Source organism: Otolemur garnettii, unplaced genomic scaffold, assembly GCF_000181295.1.
Source record: "Otolemur garnettii isolate 467f Iridium unplaced genomic scaffold, OtoGar3 scaffold00076, whole genome shotgun sequence".
Taxonomy (NCBI): Eukaryota; Metazoa; Chordata; class Mammalia; order Primates; family Galagidae; genus Otolemur; species Otolemur garnettii.
Window position 1 is genome coordinate 6492182 of NW_003852471.1, and position 23482 is coordinate 6515663.

At 38.3% G+C, this 23482-nt stretch overlaps 1 protein-coding gene across 3 annotated transcripts in view; it reads left to right on the forward strand.

Moving 5' to 3' along the window:
- The window catches only part of LOC100950123 (schwannomin-interacting protein 1), a 578277-nt gene that overhangs the window by 34668 nt on the left and 520127 nt on the right, over positions 1-23482 (forward strand). The gene's annotated exons all lie outside the window — the stretch shown is intronic.

Below are 23482 nucleotides of genomic sequence, written 5' to 3' on the forward strand. Positions count from 1 at the left end.
AGCCTGGCTCCACAACGTCAAAGCCATGGCTCAGCCCCGTGAGCCTGGCTCCACAACGTCAAAGCCATGGCTCAGCCCCGTGAGCCTGGCTCCACGCCCCTGTAACTCCACGTAGCTCTTCCAAGGCCTTCTGTTTCTGTAGTTATTTTGCACTTGTCTCATGACTGTTTTCTTCCCTCTTGGCATCCCCATGACTCCTGACACCCAGTGGGTGCTCCTCAGTTCCTTGTGGATTGACATTCTATGGGATGACCTTTTTTAGGAGGTGATAGAATTCTAACTTTGGGGAACTCTTAGGAAAAATCTTCCAATTCCAGAAGAATTTCTGGGGGTGGTAAAGGGTGAAACATAACTCTTTTTTGGAGGTCAGTATTTTCCCCCATTATTCTTATTCTCCTGCATACCTTTCCAAGTAGTTTTCATTTGTTTTGCATTTTTCTAAGATATGTTCACACTTATATTTTAAATCATGGGAAGAAAAAGATCACTTGCAAATGCCAACTGGAAAGAGTGTTTATTTTAAACGGTGCTGTTCTGGTGCACCAGCTGCTTAGCTCTGCTTGAGCACCGGGTACTGGGGGAAGTGGGGAGAACTGAGCTTGTGATGTCACGACAACAAATCGCTTTAACCCCATGTTCTATTGGCTCAGATTTTTCTGGCATGAGGAATCCTCAACCACAAGCAATTAGAATGGTAAGGGTTTCAATTTGCAGAAATTACTCACAGTACGATTTATTATAATCTAGTAGCTGTCTTAGGATGGAAGGAAATCTGGCAGTTAATATGATATATGTGATTTTAGGATCCAAAATCTGAACAAGAGTTGTTAAAAGTTTACATTTCCCCAAAGGGTGAGGAAATGATTACAGAAGATTAAAATTGGTGTTGTAGAATGAAAGAAGGAAAGCCTACCTTTAATATCAGGACATGTTCTCTGTCTAAAAAAAGAATTTGTTTAAAGACAGCAGTTGCCACATCAACACTGGAAAAGGGACTTCACTGTTCTAGAAATTATCCCACTGTAAAAGCACATACAGAGATTCTCATTTATACAGAAAATATTTGTGTACACATGAGTTTCCCTGTAATTTATATCTAAACTCACTCATTAATAATTCCTTAGGAAACTTCTACATGGAAAAAAACATTAGCTTTGGTGTGGAGGCAGAGTGACCAGCCACTGCAATTAGCCTGGGACTGTCCCAGTTTTAGTACAGAAAATTCCATATCCTAGGAAACCCCTCTCTCCCAGGCAAACTGAGACTGCTGGTCACCACACAAAGGTAAAACAAGATAAAAAGAAAATAACCCCCAAAATCTTTTATTGTAGCTAGGAAAACAAACTAAACATCCAAATGATTAAGGAACACAAATAATAAAAGCTTATGTTTATTGACCACTTGTGAGGAAAGTACTATTATTATCCCCATTTTAAAGATGAGCAAGCTGAGTCCCAGCAAGTTAGATAATCTAGTTAGTTGGGGAGGGAGAATTTAAACCCAGGGACTTTGGCTTTGGAACACATCCTATTGGGAGCACCAGGACCATATGGGAAAGTTCTCCAAGGGGGTGGGTATGGTGAGGTGAGAGCATTGAGAAGGCAAAAGTGGCCTAGAGGAGCTGAATGACTACATTTTGTTTCTAGAAAGTAAGCAGGGTTAACACAGTTAGATGGAGATGAAAGCATCATTTAAAAGGGGGGAAGTCACAGAAGCGGGGTCTGGAGTGAAGACTGGACTGAGTCCTCTCTCCAGAGACAGAGAAAGCTTTGGCCTTAGGGAAGAAGATGGAGCCTTTTTTCTTATATCGGAGACAAATGCATGCAAAGTCAGAGAGAGGGGCTGACAGAAGGCACGTAGCTTTCTCTTCCTGGGAGACAGTTAGCTCTCTGGGGGAAACAACCTAGATACTTACTGAGAGAAGAGCTGGGTTGAGAGCTGGAGGAAGGACATGAAGGGTTTGCAAGTCTCTTTCTTGAGCTGTTTTAAAAAATTCAACGGTGTCCAGCAAAAGGATTACTGAAAACTAGGAAGCAGTTGACCTGCGCAGTAACAATTTTTAATTGAAATATTGCATAGCCACATTATAAGAAATTCTGGAACATAGAAAGAGGAGATAAAATCCAGTATAATTTTAGATTTTTCTATAAGTTTGTTACTTATACACTTAGAAACATACTGTAGCCATATATCTAAATCCTACCTTTGATTTTTTTTTTTTTTTCGCAGGTTTTTTTTTGGCCAGGGCTGGGTTTGAACTCACCACCTCCGGCATGAGGGGCCAGTGCCCTACTCCTTTGAGCCACAGGCACCACCCTGATTTTTTTCTTAATTTATTACCACAAGTACTTGCCCTGTTACTGTGCAGCCTTTATCACCATCGTTTTAGCAACCAGTTAATATAGTATCTGTGGTTTTAGGATTTTGGAATTTGGAAAATAGTTTATAAAAGTTTATATCTCCCCAAAGGATAACTAGACCATTTCAGAAGGTTAGTACCAGTGTTGGGCATCTGGTCTGGGTATAGTCCACAATCTCCTTAATCATTATACAGTATTTTTATTGACAGTTCTGGTATTTTCCTTCCACAAATGAAGCTGGAATGATTGCTTATATTTCATGCTTATATTTTCCACACATCTCAGTGGTTCTCATATGGGTTTTATATCTTGTCTTTTCTTAAATGCCATGTGGCTATGAAGCAACAAGATTCATTTTTTCATGTAAACATACACATACTAACATATCCCAGTGTGAGCAAAATGTGTTTTCTTGGAGGGAGTATCTGCTTATTCCACTGGCATTTCAAATTTTTGGATCTGTTTCCTTCTTTGAATTTCCTTCTGATACATCTTCAGCCTCCCAGGAAAACTGGCCTTATATCTGGTCTATATCCCCAAGTCTTGTTCTTCAACCACATCACCTCCTGCTGTGGAGGACTTGGTGCTGAATACCCCTGGTTTGGCCCAAACCATTGTTACTACTCAGAAAACTTTAGCCTGAGAAATTCCACTTCTGTTCCCAGCTTCTGACAACTGCCCACACCCTTTGGCCCTTCCGTACCTGTACCCTCCTTGGCTGCTACTCTTTGAGCTCACCATGAGCTCTGGTTCCAGGACTCATCCTGTTTCTTCATGCTTCTAAACAAGCTCTTGGATTCCAGACTTTCTCTCTCCTACCCATCACTTCATTCCCTTTTGGAGCAGTCCCCTTTCCTGCCTCACCTTTCTCCTGCTCCTGTCCTACCAATTTGATTCCTGGATCCTCCAATTCAGTGCTGTCTCCACTCCCATGCCTGGCCCAGGGACCTGCTAGGTCAAGTAGCAGGGAGACTCCTTATAAATGTGCTCTCCATCCAAACTGTGTCCTCAGGGATGCTCAGTAATACTTCCCACCCAGGAACTCTCCCCAACTCCCCATGTCCCCTGCCTAGCTGCCTTCTTCGACTCCCAGACTCTTGAACAACAAACTTTTGGTCAATCCTTAGAGGAAACAGAAGCCATCAAGTGTAAACTTCTTGACCTTGCCACTCCACATTTGTAAATTTGTCTTTATTTAAATCCAGGCTTACTTCCTTCTCTTCTCCCTCACAATTATTGCTCCTCTTTCTGTCCAAAGCTAATCCTTTCACTTTACACTGATACCACCCCTTGCAGATTCTTGAGACCATATCCCATGAATAGTAATGTCTCTCGTTTACACCGAGAGACAGAAGAAAGGAACAGCACAGGAGATGCACGTGAGACTTTCTCATCTTAAGGGAGAAAGATAGAGTCATATTTAGTGCCTACTTTATGTTGGTTACTTGAGAACACAGTATCTTATTTAATCCTCACAACAATTTTATGAGTTAAGTGTTATTATCCCTATTTTATTTAGATAAGAAAGTCAAGATTCAGAGGGGTTCTGTAGACCAAAGTTTAAGTTAGTAAGTGGCAGAGTGAGAGTTGAAACCGACTTGGTTTAAATCATGAATGCTACTTTCATAGCCTACTCTGAATTCCCTTCTCTTTCCCTTTCATAATTGTTAGCCAAGTAATCTCAAATTCTATTTCAACATGGTTTGCTAGTGAGCTGTCTATGTGGGAATGTTTAAAATGTATCTATACATTGCATATGTAGTCAGTAGCTTCTTACCCAATCTAGAGAACACTTCACTATCAGCAATGCAGAAAGAAGCCCTGCCGGCCAGTCTCTTTAGCTACCCATTTGACTTGTGGGCACTGACCATCATCTGTAACAACCTTTCCCACAGGAAGGGTAATAACACATCTAAGAATAGTAATTGTCAGTGGTATGCTGGTGGTGTTTAATGATTGCTCTTTGAATAAAGATCTTCTATTAGCAGTATTTGCCAGCTTCTGTAGTCAGAGTTTGCACCATGAAGAATATTTAATAATGACTATGTTTAATAACCTTTTTGCAAAATTACTAAAAATTTAGCAATCACAAGTCTTTCTGAGCTGGCTCCAGCATAACACCCAATTAGCTAAAAGTTACTGACTACTAACTAATGAATAGTGGGAAGAGGTATTATCTTGCTTAATCCTATAACACATTTATATCTGTTTCATAGATGAAGAGACTGAGAGATTAATTGCCCAAGGATGTGCTGCTAAGTTTGGGATCTGGGATTGCTCTGGGCCCCTGAAAGTGATATCTTCCTTTATGAAAATATACACAAATACCTCACTACTATAGCCTTCTTTATTTCTAATGATTTATGAAGATCTGGTTTGAATTTTGATATCACATGACTTATGATGTTTATTTAAAAGAAATAAACAATTTTCTACCCTAGTAGAATTGAGTGCCAGGAAGACAGGAATCTGATCTTCTAATGTTTTTATATATCTAACATGTAGCTTAGTGCCCAGCATGTAGCAAAAATGCATAAGAAATGTTTGAAGAATGTAATATAATAATCTTTATGCCTTCATTAAAAGTCTTCTAAAAATTCCATAAGGCATATAAATGTTTTTAAAATAATTCAATATTTTGTGTTTATATCCCTTGACAAAATAATACCAATTCTGGGAATTTATCCTTAGGAATGAATTCAATAGGAGGAATAAAATAAAATGTTATGCAAAAAAACAGTGTCTACTGCCTTGCTAGCTGCAGAAGCAGAGAGATGAGATGTATATAAATACTTAAAAACTGTGAAAAAGTTAAATGATAATACATTTCTTCGGGTGAATTTTAGGGAACCAATAAAAGAGATAAGATTATGTAGCAAGATAAAAAAAATGAAAGCAGTGTATGAATGTCCATTCCTGACTTGATCTTGTAACACACAGGACATGCTACAGAGTAGCCAGTAGGGGCAGGTTTTGGATTTGGGACAACCAGAACTCAACTCTGTTTTTTTCAACTTGTTATGCAACCTGGGGTAAGTTGCTTAACTTTAAGTTACATTCTCCCCTTAAAAAGGGGGATAATACTCTCAGAGTCATTGTGGGGCTTAAATTAGCAAATGTGGACAGTGCCCAGGACATACCTGGAATACTGATTTATGAGTTCTGACAATTAAGTTTGCAAACTTGCCACTGTGTGCTTATGTTGGCAGCACTGTACAAACAACGTGGTAAGGTTTCCTAACCTTGGCATATCAGTGTCTCACAGCTGTGTTCATGTTGACCAGTGTCTGGGTGAGTGGTGCTCATGGTTGTTGAACATTTTTGTTGCTGTATGATGACAGCTCTGATGGTCATTCCAGAAAAAGAGTTTCAAATTGCTTTGAAGGGTGGACTAGGCACTGGTGTTGCTGCATAGCTTCCCAAGGGGAGGACTTCGAAGGTGACAGGGGTGATATTTAGCAATGAAGTAGGCAGCACTTTTTCTAGTATGGGTTATGAACTTATGTGGCAGTCCTCATATTACATATGTATAGGGGTAAGGTGTGACAGAGAATATGGGCAAGGTAAAAATAAGCTTTGAGGTAGGGGATTGACCTTTTTAAAAAGATTTTATGAATAACAAATGGGAGAAGAAAATCGTGTTTAGATATTCGACAAATTAAGTTTACCTCTAATCTAGACTCCCGTCCGTCCAGACAAGTGAGATAACCCAAACAGAGCACTGTGATTCCTCACAGGGCTGTCTGGGGCAGGACCATTTCTTCTGTGTTTCCCACTGCTCGTGAACTGTGGAGTCTGCCACCATTCACTGGTTCCCCCAGTTTCTAGCAAACCTATGTAGAACTAGACTCATTTTCATGCTACCAGGGTTTGTGTAGAATCATACTCATCTGAAAACGATGATGCTGTTGCCTGGTGCCGTGGATTCCTGCTCGTATGTGGAAGGTATCTTGTAACCTTCCAGGTTATCAGATCACACACTGCAGTTCCCTTCTTCCTCCTTGTTCATCTTCCTCTTATCAGACTAAAATTGCTCAAGATGAATCGAAGGTGCATGCATTATCATCTCTTGACCTGCAAACAACCCATAACTTCTTGCAATGTTTCAACACCTAAACTTTAATTCTAATAAATTATGTAGCTGGACATGCTGCAGGGTTCATAGAACAATATTTGGACCACAGTTTTACTGAATGCAAAAACATTGGGTGCTTCATATAACTGAAGACATTATGATAGAGTTCCATGTAGAAGGAATCAATAATAATTATCTTGGTGTAAATTGTTTCTATCCTTTTAGGGGGAATCTCAAACTTGAAGAAATTTTTATACAGACCAGTTTTCTGAGTCTTCAATTTAAGCAGACATACAATCCAGAGTTCAGTGTAAGCTCAAGGCTTGTCACCACCTGCTCACATGTGAGAACTGGCACCTTAGGCATGCCCAAGTCTGTTTAGCTTTATCTTATTAGAGGGACCATTTAATTAAACCAAGACAGTCTTTCTGCCTGACCAGGGCAACTACTGATGAGAATAAAATTGATGGGAGATGAACAGTTAACAGCAGGAGATACATGAGAACTAGAAATAAAAGAGCCATAGTCAAACTGCAGAATATTGCTGTCGTATATTATATCTGACATTTACTGCTGTGTCTAATAATGCGTCCCTCACTCCTTTCCAGCGGCCATGTTACTTCATTATTTTAAATTTTGGAAGCCTTTGTTTTTGAAAAATGATAAAAATCTCAGTTCTCCATTCCTCATTAGGGTGCATATTTAATTGTGTTCTCTGTTCATTATATTTGAATGTTGCCATTCAACCAGAGGGGCCCTGGCAAAACTCATGTCAATAGCTACGCCTGGCTTTTGCAAGGTATTTAAAATTCTATCATTGTTTCCATAAGCCACAGACGGTGGGTTATTTTTCATGGACAGACAGTGCATTCTTCTCTTGGGGTTTGTATGGACAGACTGTATAAAATGATAACACAATGAATGGGGTACCAGCTCTACTATATCAAAAGCTTAAATCAGCTACTTCAGACAGAAACTCAATGCGGTAGAGCACGTTTCAAATAGGAGTGCAGGTATAGGCTATAACACAAAATTTCAGTATCTTTTGTGATTAATTCCCATGAAAGGTTAATGACATTTTTTACAATAAATTAGAGGTAAGGTAAGAGAGATTTTGGTAATACAGGTTCAGGTGGTGACCTGAATAGAATTGATAAGATTTGCATGTCAGAATTAAAATAGAGATGTAATCCATCTTTAAAATGGCAAGGGTTTGGAAGATTGTGGACAGTATAGTAAAGGTGAATCTCCTACTTATGTATTCACAGTCCTTCCCTGTCACACGATAGTTTTTATGATTTTATACTACCATATTCGCTAAAGCCCACTCCCCGATTTCTACTCTCTTCTTTCCTAAAGGAAAAGTTTCCTCACTGAAACTATTTTTAAAACAAGCTATTTTAAAGTTGATTTCTAATTAGCCCTAACTTACTCATAGTCATTAGACTTTTTTTTATTGTTGTTGTTTTTAAAAAGTTGTAGGAAAATGGTCTAAAGTGATTACTCTTTTCTTTGAGACAGAATCTCACTTTGTCACCCTGGGTAGAGTGCCATGGCATCATGGCTCATAAGAACCTCATATTCTTGGGCTTAAGCTATCTGCTTGCCTCAGCCTCCTGAGTAGCTGAGACTACAGGCGCCTGCCACAACACTTGGCTATTTTTTGGAGATGGGAGTCTCATTCTTGTTCAGGCTGCTTTCCTAAGCTTAGGCAATCTACCTGCCTCAGCCTTCCAAAGTGCTAGGATTATAGGTGTGAGCCACCATGGCTGGCCTCTGAAGTTATTTCTTAAAACTATCTCTTTTTTTTTGCAGTTTTGCAGTTTTTGGCCAGGGCCAGGCTTGAACCTGCCACCCCTGGTATATGGGGCCGGCGCCCTACTCCTTGAGCCACAGGCACTGCCCTCTTATAACTATCTCTAAAGGGTCTAAGGAAATGTTGAGGTGCAATTATTGATGCAGAAAATAAAAAGCACCTCCCATTTGCCAGAGAACGATATTTCTTAACAGTTCAAAATTCCTTTTAATGGAAAAAATTCATGTGGAATTGATTTTTATGCATTGCCTTAAATACAAACTTAAATTCCTAGCTCCAGGTATGGTATGTGATCTGGGTCTCTCTTCTGGTTATATTCACTATGAGAATCCTAAATTTGTTGTAAATTTTCCTTATCCAAAATTATTATGGCCACACTTTTATAATTATTATTCATATTTAATAACCAAATTTGTTACTCAATATGTTATAATAATGTCTCATATAACAGCACGAAAACAATTTGTTCTAAATCACTGGAAGAATTAAGCCAGCTTGGGCGGCACCTGTGGCTCAGAGGAGTAGGGCGCCAGCCCCATATGCCGGAGGTGGCTGGTTCAAACCCAGCCCTAGCCAAAAACTGCAAAAGAAAAAAGAATTATACAGCTTCTCATTTAATATTTTTCTATTCATTGTGATTGATCTACTTATAAATAAATGATACTGTATATTACACTGTACAGAAAGGACCATATTTTGAATATCTAAAAAAAATAGTGGAAACTAAAACTTCGAATACTTATAGTACTTTTTATGATGTCTATTTTATTCATTCTTTTATTTATGTTTCATCCATTCCTAAGAGGGGAGATAAGATGGCTTATCATTAGAGTGACCATATAATTTATCACAAAAACTTTTGAGAGTAAAAGGATTAATGATTAATATTAATCACCATACCAGGGCAAGAGACATACACTAGCACTGTTTCAGGAAAGCTGGAACGTTTAGCCACCCCACTTATCCTAAAGCTCAAATACAATAAAACTACAGCCTAGACAACATAACGAAAGGACACAGATGAAATAAGATGGAAGACATAGCAGAAAAGCAATCAAGCCTGCCTGGCTGACTTTGGTCTATCCAGGCACGACAGAGAGAGTATGTCACTTAGCAGTTTGGGAGCTGGGACTCTCCTGTATTGCCGTTTCCTGTACCAGAAGGCCTACTGTATTAGTGGGGCATACCAGCTGCTATAACAAAGAACTCCAAACTTTCAGTAGCATAGACAATAAATATGTATTTCCAGCTCATGTCACACTTCATCACAGACTGCCAAGGATGTAGTGATTGCTGGGCCATGGCTCAGAACCCTAGGCCCAGTAGGGCTCCCTTTCTTATTCTTGGGATGAGAGATGCAGCCTTGGGCATAAACAACCAGCCACAAAACAGGAGAGGAAAGAGGATGGGGAGGATCCCCGAAACCTTTGTCTTATGCCAGTTCTGTGAGTGATTTGTATCACCTCCTCCTACGTATTATGGTCAAAGCTCAGTTTTATGGGCCTGCCTGACTGCAAGGGGGACTGGGCACTGTGTTCTAGCTGCCCACCCAAGAGGAAGTGGACATGGGCTTAGGTGAGCACATAGCACTCTCTGTCATTCTCCACTATCTTGTTCACCACTTACTCATTTCATGCTGCCTTCCTGTGGGGACTCCCTGGAAGGTGCCCGGGCCTCTAATAGCTTCATTTGTGGCTCCACAGGACCTGCTGACCTATGAATTAGAAAGGCAAATTATCCACTTCCTGCCTTTCCTCCATACTTGTAGTAAACCATGATGGAACAAGGAATAAACACCATGGTCAATGTTTTCTGTAGGAAAAAACATATAATCAATAGTCAGCTAGAAAGCATTTTTTTTTTTTTTTTACCTTTGCTATGGTGGACCCTTCCCTAATTTCCATCACAAATGGCAATTCCTTTAGTGTTTTTTATTATTTCTCTTGAAAAAGCACCTAAGTATTTGTGCCATATTAAGAACTTATTGCATCTGTTTGCTGTCTTATAGCTCAGATTAGCAACTATGAAGCTACTTAGTAAAATCCTCTGCAGTCTTTATTATTTAAAGCATGTAATGCAGTTAACAAAAGAGGAGCTTCTTTCTCAATGATTTATAAGGATTATAGAGAAAGATTTATGAGCTGTGGATGAGTTGAGAAAATTACTTCTGAAGCAAGATACACAGGAAAAAGGAAAATAGTATAAGAGCAAAGTTATTTGGTTTCATGACATTTAAATCATTAACTGGCTGTATCTTTCTATGCCGCCCTAAACTTTCAATTTGGCTGTTTGTTTACTGCCTAAGGACCATAATAATAGTCGCTTCATTTTGTTGACACAAATGCTACTGCTATAGAGAACTGGGAAAATAAGTGAAAGTTTGATAATATTAATTGAAGATTTTTTTCTTGAGATAGACTTTCACTCTATTGCCCCAGGCTAGGGTCCTAGGGCATCAGCCTAGCTCACAGCAATCTCAAACTTCTGGATTCAAGGAATCCCCCTGCCTCAGCCTCCCAGGCAGCTGGGACTACAGGAGCCCACCACAATACCTGGCTAATTTTTCTAATTTTTTGGTAGAGAGAAGGGTTCTCACTCTTGCTGAGGCTGGTCTCATACTCCTAAGCTCAAGTGATCCTCCAAACTTGGCCTGCCAGAGTGCTAGGATTACAGGCATGAGCCACAGCATCCAGCCTTAACTAAAGACTTAAATCCTGAAAAAAAGAATAGAAAAATGTCAAGAAGTTATATTTAAAATTTTTAATTTCAAAATACAGTAGAACCTCTACACTTGACCACCTCCCTACATTGATTGCCCCCTTAAGTTGACCTAATTTTCATAGAAAAGATGTGCACCACATGTACGTATCAGTACAGAAGGTCTAGTTCCTTATGTTAGCCACGTCTGTATGTTGACCAGTTTGTTACAGTCCTTTGAGTGGTCAACTTACAAAGGTTCTACTGTGATTTTAGGCTTACAGAAGAGTTGCAGTCACAGTACAAAGATTTTCTGTGCACCCTTTGTTCAGTCCTGTTAGCATCTAACATACCCATGATGCAACTATCAAAGTAAGAAATTAAATTGGCATAATATTACTAATCAAACCACAGACTCCATTTGGATCTCGTCATTTCCTCCACTAATGTTCTCATTCTGTTTCAGCGTCTGCTCCAGGATTGCACATTGCATGTTGTTGTCATATCTCCTTAGGTTCCTCAAATCTGTAACTATTCCTCATTATTTCCTGGCCTTCCATCACCTTAACTCCTCTGAAGAGTTATCACCAGGTGTTTTGCAAGGGGGCCCACAATTTTGGTGTGTCTGATGTTTTCTCAGGCTTACACTGAGGTTATAAATTTGGGGGGATGAATACCACAGAGGTAAAGGACCTGCCTGGTTGTGTCATATAAGGAACCACATGATGTCACCCTGACTCATCGCTGGTGATGTTATCTTTGGTCACTTGTGTGAAGTGGCACCTGTCACTTTTCTCCATTATAAAGGTACGAATTTTCATTTTGTAATTAATAGATATTTTCAGGGAGGTACTTGGGTAAGTACTCAACTCTTGTCTCTCACTATAGACAACTGCTGTTTCCTAGATTCTGAATAGTTGGCTTCCCTGAAAACTCAGCATGTTAATAGGTAAGAGAAAATTTGTGAATTTACTCTTTGTCTAGTAATTTTGTTAGTAAGTGTGGGACTAGCACTGTTTCCATCTCTCAACAGAAACTGGAAATCTGTTATTGGAAGTTAACAATAAATGCTGTCCATATTATTATTGTTAGTTGTGATGGTGATAAATGCTTAATTCCATTCCAGAAGAAAGACTGAAATCAGTCTTAGTCTGCTGGGTGCAGTGACTCACGCCTATAATTCCAGCACTTTGGGAGGCCCAGGTGGGAGGATTGCTTGAGGCTGAGCACTGAGACTAGACTATGTAAGACCTTGTCTCTATGATAAATTGTAAAAAAAAAAAAATGTCATCTTGTTTCTCTTGCCAGTGATTTTCTTTGGGATATGTATGTAACTGAATTTTCAAACATAAGAGACATTATGCTATTTTCCTCCTGAAGAAAAGTTGTTTTTTTCCCTAGTGAAAGGAAATAAGTAAAAGACAGTTCACCTTCTTCTACTTCTGGACATAGCTATGTTTGCATAGATTGCCTGAAATTAAGGTCACTATCTTGTTTCCCATAAGAAAATGAAACCAACACTAAAACAAAAACTAAAATGCTATAGCATTCCTAAGCTGTTGTTCCAATAAACCATTGAACTGAGATTATCTATGGATTTCTAGTTATGTGAGGTAGTAGATTTCTTCATTGTTTAAGCCATTTTAAGACTCAGTATTTTGATTATTTGGATCCAATGGCTTGTAGTGGATATCACCATTTTAAGGAAAGTATAACTTTTTTTGTAGGGGGATGCAAATATATCACAATCTATTTATCTGTTCTACTGTCATGGACATTTGAGTGTTTCCAGTTTTAGCTTAGGAATAGTGCTGCTATGACTATTTGAGGATGTGTCTTTTGGTGAATATGCTCATGTTTATTTTGTGTGCACATATATTGCAGAATGAAATTGCTCAGCTATAAACTGTGTTCATGTTTGGCTTTAAGAGATACTATCAAATGCTTTTCTAAGAAGTTTATATCAGTTATGCTCTTAGCAGGAATGTGTGAGGGTTACCATTGCTCCGTGTCCTTGCCAACACTTGGTGCTATCCATCCTTTCATTTAGGCATTCTGATGCATGTGAATGTGTAGTATGTCACAGTATGGTTAATGATATTTATGTACGTATTCCGATTTTTTTTCATATTCATTTTATATCAATTTCTATATTTTATAATTTTAGAATCATAGCCTAAGTATAAACTATTGGGAAACCACTAAGGGACAGTTAATATTCATGCAAACTGAAGTTGAAAGTAAGGTAATCAAAAGTAAGGTATATTAAGTTTAGGGCATGTTGTTCTATAAATAAGCTCTAGCCCATTTCTGAGGTAGGAGTTGTTTTGTAAAGTAGAAGGGCAAGATAAAACAAAAGGCACAAACTGTTCCAGCTTATGCCATGTAAGAAACGAAACGTACTCACCAGTAGGACAGACATAACAAGGCACAGTGGGAAGAAGGGTCCTCAGAAAGTCACTTACTCTTTCTGGACTCATCTGTAAACTGGAGGATGGACTTATATAATTTCCAGGTTTTCTTTGCATTCTTTTAATCCAAACATTGGTTGTCATGCATACCAGAGCCTCAGACTAAACCTGAGGTCAGGAGGCTCCCTGATGCTCAAAGCATTGCCCACTGGAGATACGGGTGCTTTCCTGAGAAAAGAGTTCATTTTCTCATTATGCTGAAACTCATACTTGTGAGCAGTAATAAAGGTCATTGTTACAAAGGTTGGAGCATGAAAAAACCTTGCTTTAAAAAGAGAGAGCTACCCATAAGACAGGTAATTATGTGGGCCTGAAAACTCCCAACAAAAACCTACCTGTAAGTAGTAACTTAAATTCTTATTATAAATATCGTATCTGGCAAGTTTGCATCTTTAGTGATTTTAAAAATCATAGATTGTGGCTGAGAACTGGGCCAGACTATTCACCCAGTGTATATGTTAAAGTTCTATTTAAATGTCAACAGGAACAACATTTTTTGGGGGGGGGGGACAGTGATGTTAATACTTAAAATCTAGCTGAATAAGCAGATATTTTTTTCCTGACATTAAGCCTTCATTTTCTATTTGCTTTGAAATTTGTTTCATTGCACTTTATTTTTTAAAACATTATCCACATGTTGGCTTCTAGTTTTCAACTGTAACTAACAATAAAAGCTTTTCCTCCTCTTTTATAATCATGATTTACTCTTCACTTGAATCTGTCAAGCAGTATTTAATACAGGCCAATTAAGGGTTTTTGAGGTTCCTAGATTTCCTCTGTTGATGCTCCAATAGTATCACTGTGAGGCACAGAAAGTGAGATGCATGTTTTCTTGGTGCTGAATGTCTGTGTCCCTCCAGATTCATGTGCTGAAACCTAATCACCAATGTGATGCTATTAGTAGATGGGGCCTTTGGGAGGTGATTTGGAAGGTGAAAGCTGCCTTGTCCTTTCCACCAATTCAGGGCAGAATAAGAATTCAGCAGTCTGCAGCCCTGAAGAGGGCCCTCAGTTGAGTCTGACCATGCTGCTGCTCTGGTCTCAGACTTCCAGCCTCCAGAACTATGAGAAATGAACTTTCATTGTTTATAAGACACCTGGTCTCTGGTATTTTGTGATAGCAAACCAAACTGACTAAGACACTTGGCCACCTGTTTCTGGTGGCTCACCTCTGACATCAGTCAAATGCAGGCTCATATACTCTTGGCGTTTTGTCCTTAAGGGACATGTCCATCTTTTTTTCTTTTCTTTTCTGTCCTTTTTTTAAAATTTTTTTTTATTGTTGGGGATTCATTGAAGGTACAAAGAATCAGATTACATTGATTGTATTTGTTAAAGACCCTCTAATAATTGTGTCCCACCTCCAAAATGTGTGCATACACTGTAACCCCCCTTCTTTCCCTCTCTCTGCTCTCCCCTTCCCCCAACGCCCTACTGTGTGCTAGGTCATTAATGGTCATATCAGAATAGAGTACACAGGACTCTTGCTTATCCATTCTTGTGATGCTTTACACAGAAGAATGTCTCCCATTTCCATCCAGGTTAATACAAAAGATGTAAAGTTTCCATCTTTTTAAATGGCTGAATAGTATTCCATAGTATACATATATCACAGCTTCTTAATCCATTCCTGGGTTGGTGGGCATTTAGGCTGTTTCCACATTTTGGCAATTGTAAATTGAGCTGCGATAAACACTTTAGTGCAAGTGTCTTTATGGTAAAAGGTTTTTTTTTTTTTTCCTTCTGGGTAGATGCCCAGTGATGGGATTGCAGAATCAAATGTGAGGTCTAGTTTGAGTTCTTTGAGGGTTTTCCATACTTCCTTCCAAAATGTTGTATTAGATTGCAGTCCCACCAGCAGTGTAAAAGTGCTGCCTTCTCTCCACATCCATGTCAACATCTGCAGTTTTGAGATTTTTGTGATGTGGGCCATTCTCATTGGGGTTAGATGATATCTCAGGATCTGAGGGTGGTTTTGATTTGCACTTCTCTAATAATTAGGGATGATGAGCATTTTTTCATGTATTTGTTAGCCATTCATCTGTCTTCTTTATAGAAGGTTCTATTCATCTCTTTTGCCCAAGATAGAGGTATTGTTGGCTCTTTTGATGTTAATTTGAGTTGTCTATAGATCCTAGTTATCAAGCTTCTGTTTGATTAAAAATATGCAAATATCCTTTCCCAGTGTGTAGTTTGTCTGCTTGCTATGTTCATCCCCACACAAAGTCTTAGAAACTAAACAACCTTATGCTGAACGATAGTTGGGTTCAGGAAGAGATAAAAGAGGAATTTGTTAATTTCCTCAAACATAACAACAATGAAAACACAAGTTAACAAACACCTCTGGGATAAGGCAAAAGTAGTCCTGAGAGGAAAAGTTATTGCACTAGATGCCTACCTTCAAAAAACAGAAAGTGAGTGCATCGGCACACTCACAAACCATCACTAGAAAAAGAACAATCTAACCCCCAACCCAGCAGATGAAAATCAATAGCCACAATTAAATCAGAGATTAATGAAATTGAAAACTAAAAAAATCATTCAGAAAATTAGCAAAACAGAAAGTTGGTTTTTTAAAAAAGTAAATAAAATAGGTAAACCAGACTAACTAGAAACACAAAAGTAAAATCTCTAGTAACCTCAAACAGGAATCATAAAGGGGAAATAACAACAGATGCCACAAAGATACTAGAGATTATCTGTTTTGTTTTTCTAATAAAAGCCTTTATGTTTTTTTTTTACAAGAGTTTTAAGTTATAGGAAAATGAGCAGATAGTACAACAAAAAGAATGAACCGTAGTGTAAACTTGGTCTTGGTTCATAATGCAAGTGTATTAGTTTATCAATTATGTCTAATGTACCACAACTGTGTCTACTGCAGGATGAAAATAATAGAACTACGTGGGGAACGGCCATTTATTTCTGACCCCTGGGGATGAGTTCCGGTTTTCTGAGTTCTATTCCGGATAGGAATAGTATAATCCTCACTGGTTAAGTCATAGTCATTCCCGTTTGTGAAGTGCATTTCCACAAACATGCAAAGAGCATCGTGGAACAAGTGTGCGTGGTGGTGGATCATAGATTTGCTTCCAGGGCCAGCTCACTTACCTAACACCAGCCTTATAGCCTTTGGGAATTCCTTTAATCTCCCTCTGCTCTCTGAAAAATAAAGATGGTGGCATGAACCTGAGAGGGTTTTGCAGATTTCGATGTAATATATTTGAAGTTTCTGGCACAAAGTGAGTACTGCACACTTGTTGGGGTTTTTAATTACAAGACATTACCCTCTTTCCCATGCATACCTTGTGTCTTTAGTGACAAAATTCTCCTTCCTTCTGCAATAACATGCTGCTTTTCAGCTGGATAGATGGCTGGGAATCTGAGTAATAGACTTCTGAAATTACAGAGATGGCTCAACAGAGATGTGTTTTGCTTCTTTTATGAAACAGATTCTGTTTAAGATAAATATTAAAATGAGAAAATTATGCCCATGATTTATTCTTTCAGAGATAGTTGAAGTACAATGCAGTAGGCTTTTGAAAACTCTTTTCCTGGCTTTTAAATCTGTACTATTTGGAAAAGGTAAAGTCATCATCTACTCAAATATAATAAAGAGGAAATCTTTAAGGTTTTCCAGGCAATGACATGCATCCTATACATTATTACCAAATAAAGAGTTTGGAATTTCTTTTAATAATCATCTTGACTTACAGTGGTACAGTGGTATAATTTCAATATTATACTTACAAACTCTTTTTGTTTGCCAGGCGCAATGGCTCACACCTATAATCCTAGCACTCTGAGAGGCCGAAGTGGGAGAATCACTTGAGCTCAGACGTTTGAAACCAACCAGAGCAAGAATCCCTTGTCTCTACTAAAAGTAGAAAAATTAGCCAGGCATTGTGGTGCACACCTTTAGCACCAGCTACTGGGGAGACTGAGGCAGGAGGATTACTTGAACCCAGGAGTTGAGGGTGCTGTGAAACTCAAAATAAAAACTCTTGTTGACAGCAGGAATATGCATTTCATGAGGTACTTTTTCTAAACAATATTTTAATCAGAGAATACATGAGTATCTTTTGCTTTAATTTCATTTTATCTGTACAGAAAGTATTACTCTGGACTAAATCTTTGCCAATAGTTCCTATCCCTTTTCCCAGGTAGAAGCCACTTGGGCCAGAACTGGAGGGCTAGATTTGAGTGATTAGTTAATAGAACCCATCCCAGCTTCCTTGAGTATGAGACACTAGGGCTTCTGAACTGTCCCATGTGCATTGAGCATCTACTATATAGCAGATGCTATTTAGTTGTTTCACCAATATCAGTCAACAAAACAGAACCAAATATGTTTTCAGCATAGCCTATAGGCTGTTCTAAGGGCTGTCATTTATTCTTGTAGTAAGACTAGCATCAATCAAAATTATCAGGTAGAGGCAGAGGGAGTATAATAAGTTATTATGGTCTTAGTAAAATCTGTTTTGGTTTTGGAAGTCATGAACTCGCCATTGCATTCTATGGCATCTGTCTTATAACCCAGTTCCATCATCAGAATCCAGGGAACCAATGTCATGCTGAATGCCACTGACAACCACAGGGTCACCAGTCACAGGGAGCTGAGGGGGAGGTGACTGAGCTTATGTCCAAAAGAAAAACATTCAGCTTAATGTCTGGCCGGTTCCCAGCTGAGCTCATTCCTTCATAAGGGCCCCGTTAGATGATTCAGTCTGGAGTGTATATATGTGTGGTGGGCAGTGGGATGGCCCTCAAGGATAAAAACTGTCAGGAGAGTTTGTTAAACAGTCTCACCCCAGCCATGTATCCACACTTTTACTGAATCTCTCCCCAGTCCTCCTTTGCCCCAGTAACTGTGACACAGGGTGTCTAACTGACCTCTCCTGAGGTGAACAAGGACAGGCTGGCGGAGCGACAAAGTTCTCTTGCATCAGTGAGGTGTTTGAACAGATGTGACGCTGTGGAACTTTGTTCTGAAAGTAAAAATCAGGAATAGCAGGGATTTCTGCCTTTGACTCCTGAGCGATCACCTGAGTTATCGTGGGCATGCTCCCTCTTCACCCACTGCTCAGCTATTGCTGCTCTGTTGAAAGAGACACAAACAGGAGAGCATAGAGACCAGGGAGGATGCGCAGCCCTTCATTAGCTTTGTTTCCCTGCTCAAAACATCAGCATTATAATTATTTTTTGTGAATGGCACCTGTGGTTCAAAGGACTAGGGCACCGGCCCCATATACCTGAGGTGGTGGGTTCAAACCCAGCCCTGGCCAAAAAAATTGCAACAACAACTAAAAAAAAAAAAATTATTTTTGTTATATGTTACCATATATTTAAGGCTGAAAAGTATATATTGAGTTAAGTGTCTTAATGGGGAAATGGCCACTCTCTTATTACTCCAGATGTTGCAAAAGTTAGGTTTCTCTTTTTAATAGAAACTAGTATTTTCTTTTTTCTTTTAATTTCAAAATATTAAAGGAATACAAATGTTTGTGTTACATAAATAGCTTTGCAATACTTGAGCCATGGCTGTAAGTGCGACCGTCACCCAAATAGTGTTCATTGTACCTATTAGGTAGGTTTTTGCCCCCCACCCCCACCTGCTTGATTTTTCAATGTCTTTTTTTTTTTTTTTTTGCAGTTTTTGGCTGGGGCTGGGTTTGAACCCGCCACCTCTGGCATGTGGGGCGGTTGCCCTACTCCTTGAGCCACAGGCGTCACTCCTTTTCAATGTCTTTATGTCCTTCTGTGTTCATGTGCACCTCTCAGTTCCAATTTAATAGCAAGTGGACATGGTGTTTATTTTTCCATTCTTGAGCTATTTCACTTAGCATAATGGTCTCCAATTCCATCCAAATTGCTGCAAAGAAAGGTTACTATTTAGTTTTAGATTTCTTTTACAAAGCAATCAATTTTATTTATTTTTAAATGGATAATCATGCAGCTAATATAAGATTCAAAAGAAGGAAAAGGATATAGATGCATAGTAATTTTTCTTTCCATTTTTATTTCTTAGTCCTCCAATTCTTTCCCCCTAAACAACCATGCTTACCCATTCAGGAATATTTAAGCATACACAATTATACACTATATACACAGCTTTGCACCTTTTTAAAAAAAATTTTTTTTAATGATGTACCCTGGTGATTGGTTTATGTACGTAAGAATTTACCAACCTTTTTCTTGTTAATAGTTGCATAGTATTCCATCTATAGAATGTATGTATTATTATGATTTAATATTATATACTACAGTTATTATTTAAATGAAAGGATATTTATTATGCATAAAATACATTCATTATTATAAATATACTAGTATATTTATTTTAGAAAGAAGTTCCTGAAAGTGGAATTGCTGGGTGAAAGATATATTTAAATTATATATATTTTATCAGATTACAAAGTTTGATTGATTATATTCTTATGGAGATATATGTAACAGGGTAGATTACCAAACTTTTTCATCTTTTCCCATGTGATAGGTAAAAAGTAGTATCTCAATGTGGTTTAATTTCTATCTAAGGTTCAGTTATTTTATGTGTTAAATGTTTTTCCTTCTTTGCGAGTCATCTGTTCACATCCCTGGCATTAGCACATTTCAAGTGCTCCCAGGCCATGTAAGGTTTTGTTAAGACAGTGAGTCTCCAGATGTTGGAATTATTACCTTGAAAATTCAACCTGGAATTAAGACAGGGCATGTCTAAAATACCTGGGAGTATAATAGAATATGGGGCTGAGCATGGCAGCTTATTCCTTAATAAAGAATCCCAGTGCTTAGGAGGCCATGGTGTGAGGATTGCTTGAGGCAAGGAGTTTAAGACCAGCCTGGACAATATAGCACAATCTCATCTCTAAAATTATAAAGAATATTGATAAAATAATAGTAGCCAGGTGTGGCAGTGCATCCCTGTAGTCTTTGTTCCTCAGGGGTCTGATGTAGGAGGATCACGTGTGCCCAAGACTTTCAGGTTACAGTGAGCTATGATGGAACCATTGCACTCTAGCCTGGGTGACTGAGCAAATTCTGTCTCTAAATAACAATAATAAGAAGAAGAGCAATAGTAATAGTAATAATTCCTTTTTAAGCACAACTCCAACTAGCCTCTACCTTAGAAGGACTGTGTCTCTAATAGAGGATTGATAGTAGAGTGACTAAGTGTTGATGAAGTTTAATCTTTCTCTATAATATTCTGTGTGTTACTGTCTCATAAGTTAGTCCCATTGGTGTTTACTAAAGACTGATTTTGACAGCCTGCTTAGATGTGTCAATTCAGTATGTCCCACATAGTACCTAATATGTCCATCACTATGCTCGTTTTTGGAGAGAAATGAGACCTATACCTACCTTTCCAAGTCACCTTAATTATTAGGATAGACATTGCCAATAGTTTTTTAATGGATTTTAAACCTTTTTCTCAACTCTGTTTTGATAATTTTGAAGATTTTCTTTCCCCCCAAATATTGGTTTTATTGTACCCAGCTTGATAGTTAAAGCAACCTACTCATAAACTACAAATAAATCATTCGTTTGTAAGTTTGTAAGATTCTATATACTAGAATCTTTGATATTTGAGAAGATTGTGTATGCATGTATATATGTGTGTATGTATGTGTATATAGACATACATACACAAGAAGATGTCTTTCTCAGAAAAAAAATTTTTTAAATGTGTTTATCCCAGTTTGGGAAAGTAGATTTACATGGGCCAATTGAAAGCTGAAATTGCTTTAATGTGGTCTTTTATTCTAATGGTGCTTTAAATCTCTGTATCATCTCCTTGTATGTTATGATCATAAATACATTAATTGACTGTTTGATTTGAGAGGAACATTGATAATTACGTAGATAGGTCTTTTTCTTACTCATCGCATCTTCCTTTCCTCTTCACCGTTACCCCTCCCAAGTTTCTGTCCTTCCTATATTATTAATTCACTCTAAAAGCACCTGGAACTGGTTACTGAAAGGTCGAGTTTCTCTCCTCGTTAGAGAAAAGAAAACAAATAAACAAAAATATCTATACATACCCTCTGATTCAAATGTATTTGCTATTTACATTTTTTCTCTTAGTGTTCTTTCTCTGGTTTTGAGAGAAAGAACCATCATCCTAAAATGTTAATAATAGTGACAGGTTGATATGCTGGGAAGTTTGGATTATGGTAGTAATTTTATAGATCACTATAGTATGGATTTTTTATGGATTACTTTTACGGATAAAATGCTCATATCATTCTTCTTTAACATCTGTGACAGATAATATGATTAGAAACTTACAATGTGTCACATTGTTTTAATAGGTTACACGTATTAATTCATTGACTCATCACAGTAGCCCTATTTTTTAGGTAATAGTGTTCCCATTTTATAGATGACACTGAGATACAGAAACTGGTCAAGGCTATAAGTAAAGAGTGGAACTAGGAGAACTAGGATTCAAATCCACAGACTGGTTCTCGACTACTACTCTGCCTTGCTTCTTGACCTCACTATTCCTATAGTGAAAATGTGGTGTAATTTGATGAATACATCTGATCTAGACCTTAGAGATGCACTAAATTAAATATTATCTATTGAATATTGACCTGGGCTCCATATTATTCAATGTACTCTAACTTTATCCTATTGGCTAAAACAAGTATTCTAAAAACATATCAGCTAGGCAGCTGTGAAACTCATTCTTCTTCTTCATAATTTATCTCTTCATATATTTAGCCATTACAATTATGTTCAAATGTTAGATGATGTGGTAAATCCTTTCTTCCTGTATCCTTGCTTCACCCTTGCCACAGGAAGCTCGTTTTTTAAATCCAATTTTTTAATTAATTTAATAAGACATGTTAATGACATGATTTATATATGTCGATAACAAAAATTATAAAGATGATACTAAGATTAGATTTGTCTAAAATTGTACTGATTTCTTATGTATAGTCTATTCTTTTGATCTTCCTACAACTCTCCCATCTAGTCCCAGCTATTATTATTATTATTATTATTTTTGCAGAGACAGAGTCTCGCTTTGTCACCCTTGGTAGAGTGCCATGGCGTCACAGCTCACAGCAACCTCCAGCTCTTGGACTTAGGTGATTCTCTTGCCTCAGCCTCCCAACTAGCTGGGACTATAGGCGCCTGCCACAATGCCTGGCTATTTTCTTGTTGCAGTTTGGGCAGGGATGGGAGTGAACTCACCACCCTCAGTATATGGGGTGGGCGCCATACTCACTAAGCCGCAGGCGCCACCCACCCAGCTATTATTTTGATTATTTTATAAGTGAAGAGCCTGAGAAACAAAGAACAAAGGGATGTATCCCAGACTAATATTTGGCTAGGTCAAGGTTTGCAGCAGGTACTTTTACAGCAAGTTCTGGATCACGTCCACGAGAGCATTACTTGACTGTAGTAAAACTATAAACCCGATCACATATAATAAGCACCAAGCAGATCCAGATCCTATTCCAGAATCCCATCCCCTACGGTGGTTATGGAAATCTTGAGTATGCTTACAAAATAAGAAACTTACGCAAAGTGGAAAGATTAGAATCATTTAACATGAAAATAAAGAACCTAAAGGGTGGCTTAAAAAAAAAAAAAACCAACATGATTTGTGATGATGAAGGTTTTATATGGAGGAAAAAAGTGATTGAATATAAAATTTGCCTAGCAAAGAAAACTACCCGCTCCAGAAGCAGTTAAGGGCTAGACTGTTGCTTCGAAGGGCAGAAAGGTGGAGTCTGGACTTTGGAGCAGAGCAAACATATCTCTATTACCTGCTCAGCCACTTTAGACCTCTCAGGTAACTTAATCGTAAGCTTTCTCATCCTCCTCCTTGTTAGTTAGATGGAAATATTCATACCTACTCCAAGTTCTTTGGTGGTGATGGTAGGGTGCAGGCCTTTAGCATTGAGACTGGAACATGATGTATTATGAAGCAATGTGCTCCTTTTGGCTATCTTGAAGACTTTATAGCCACCCGGAATTCTAGACAATACTTGAAGTTATTAGCAAAGCCAAGCCCTTGTGAGCACGCTTCAGAGACCCCAAATCTTTCTGAGTT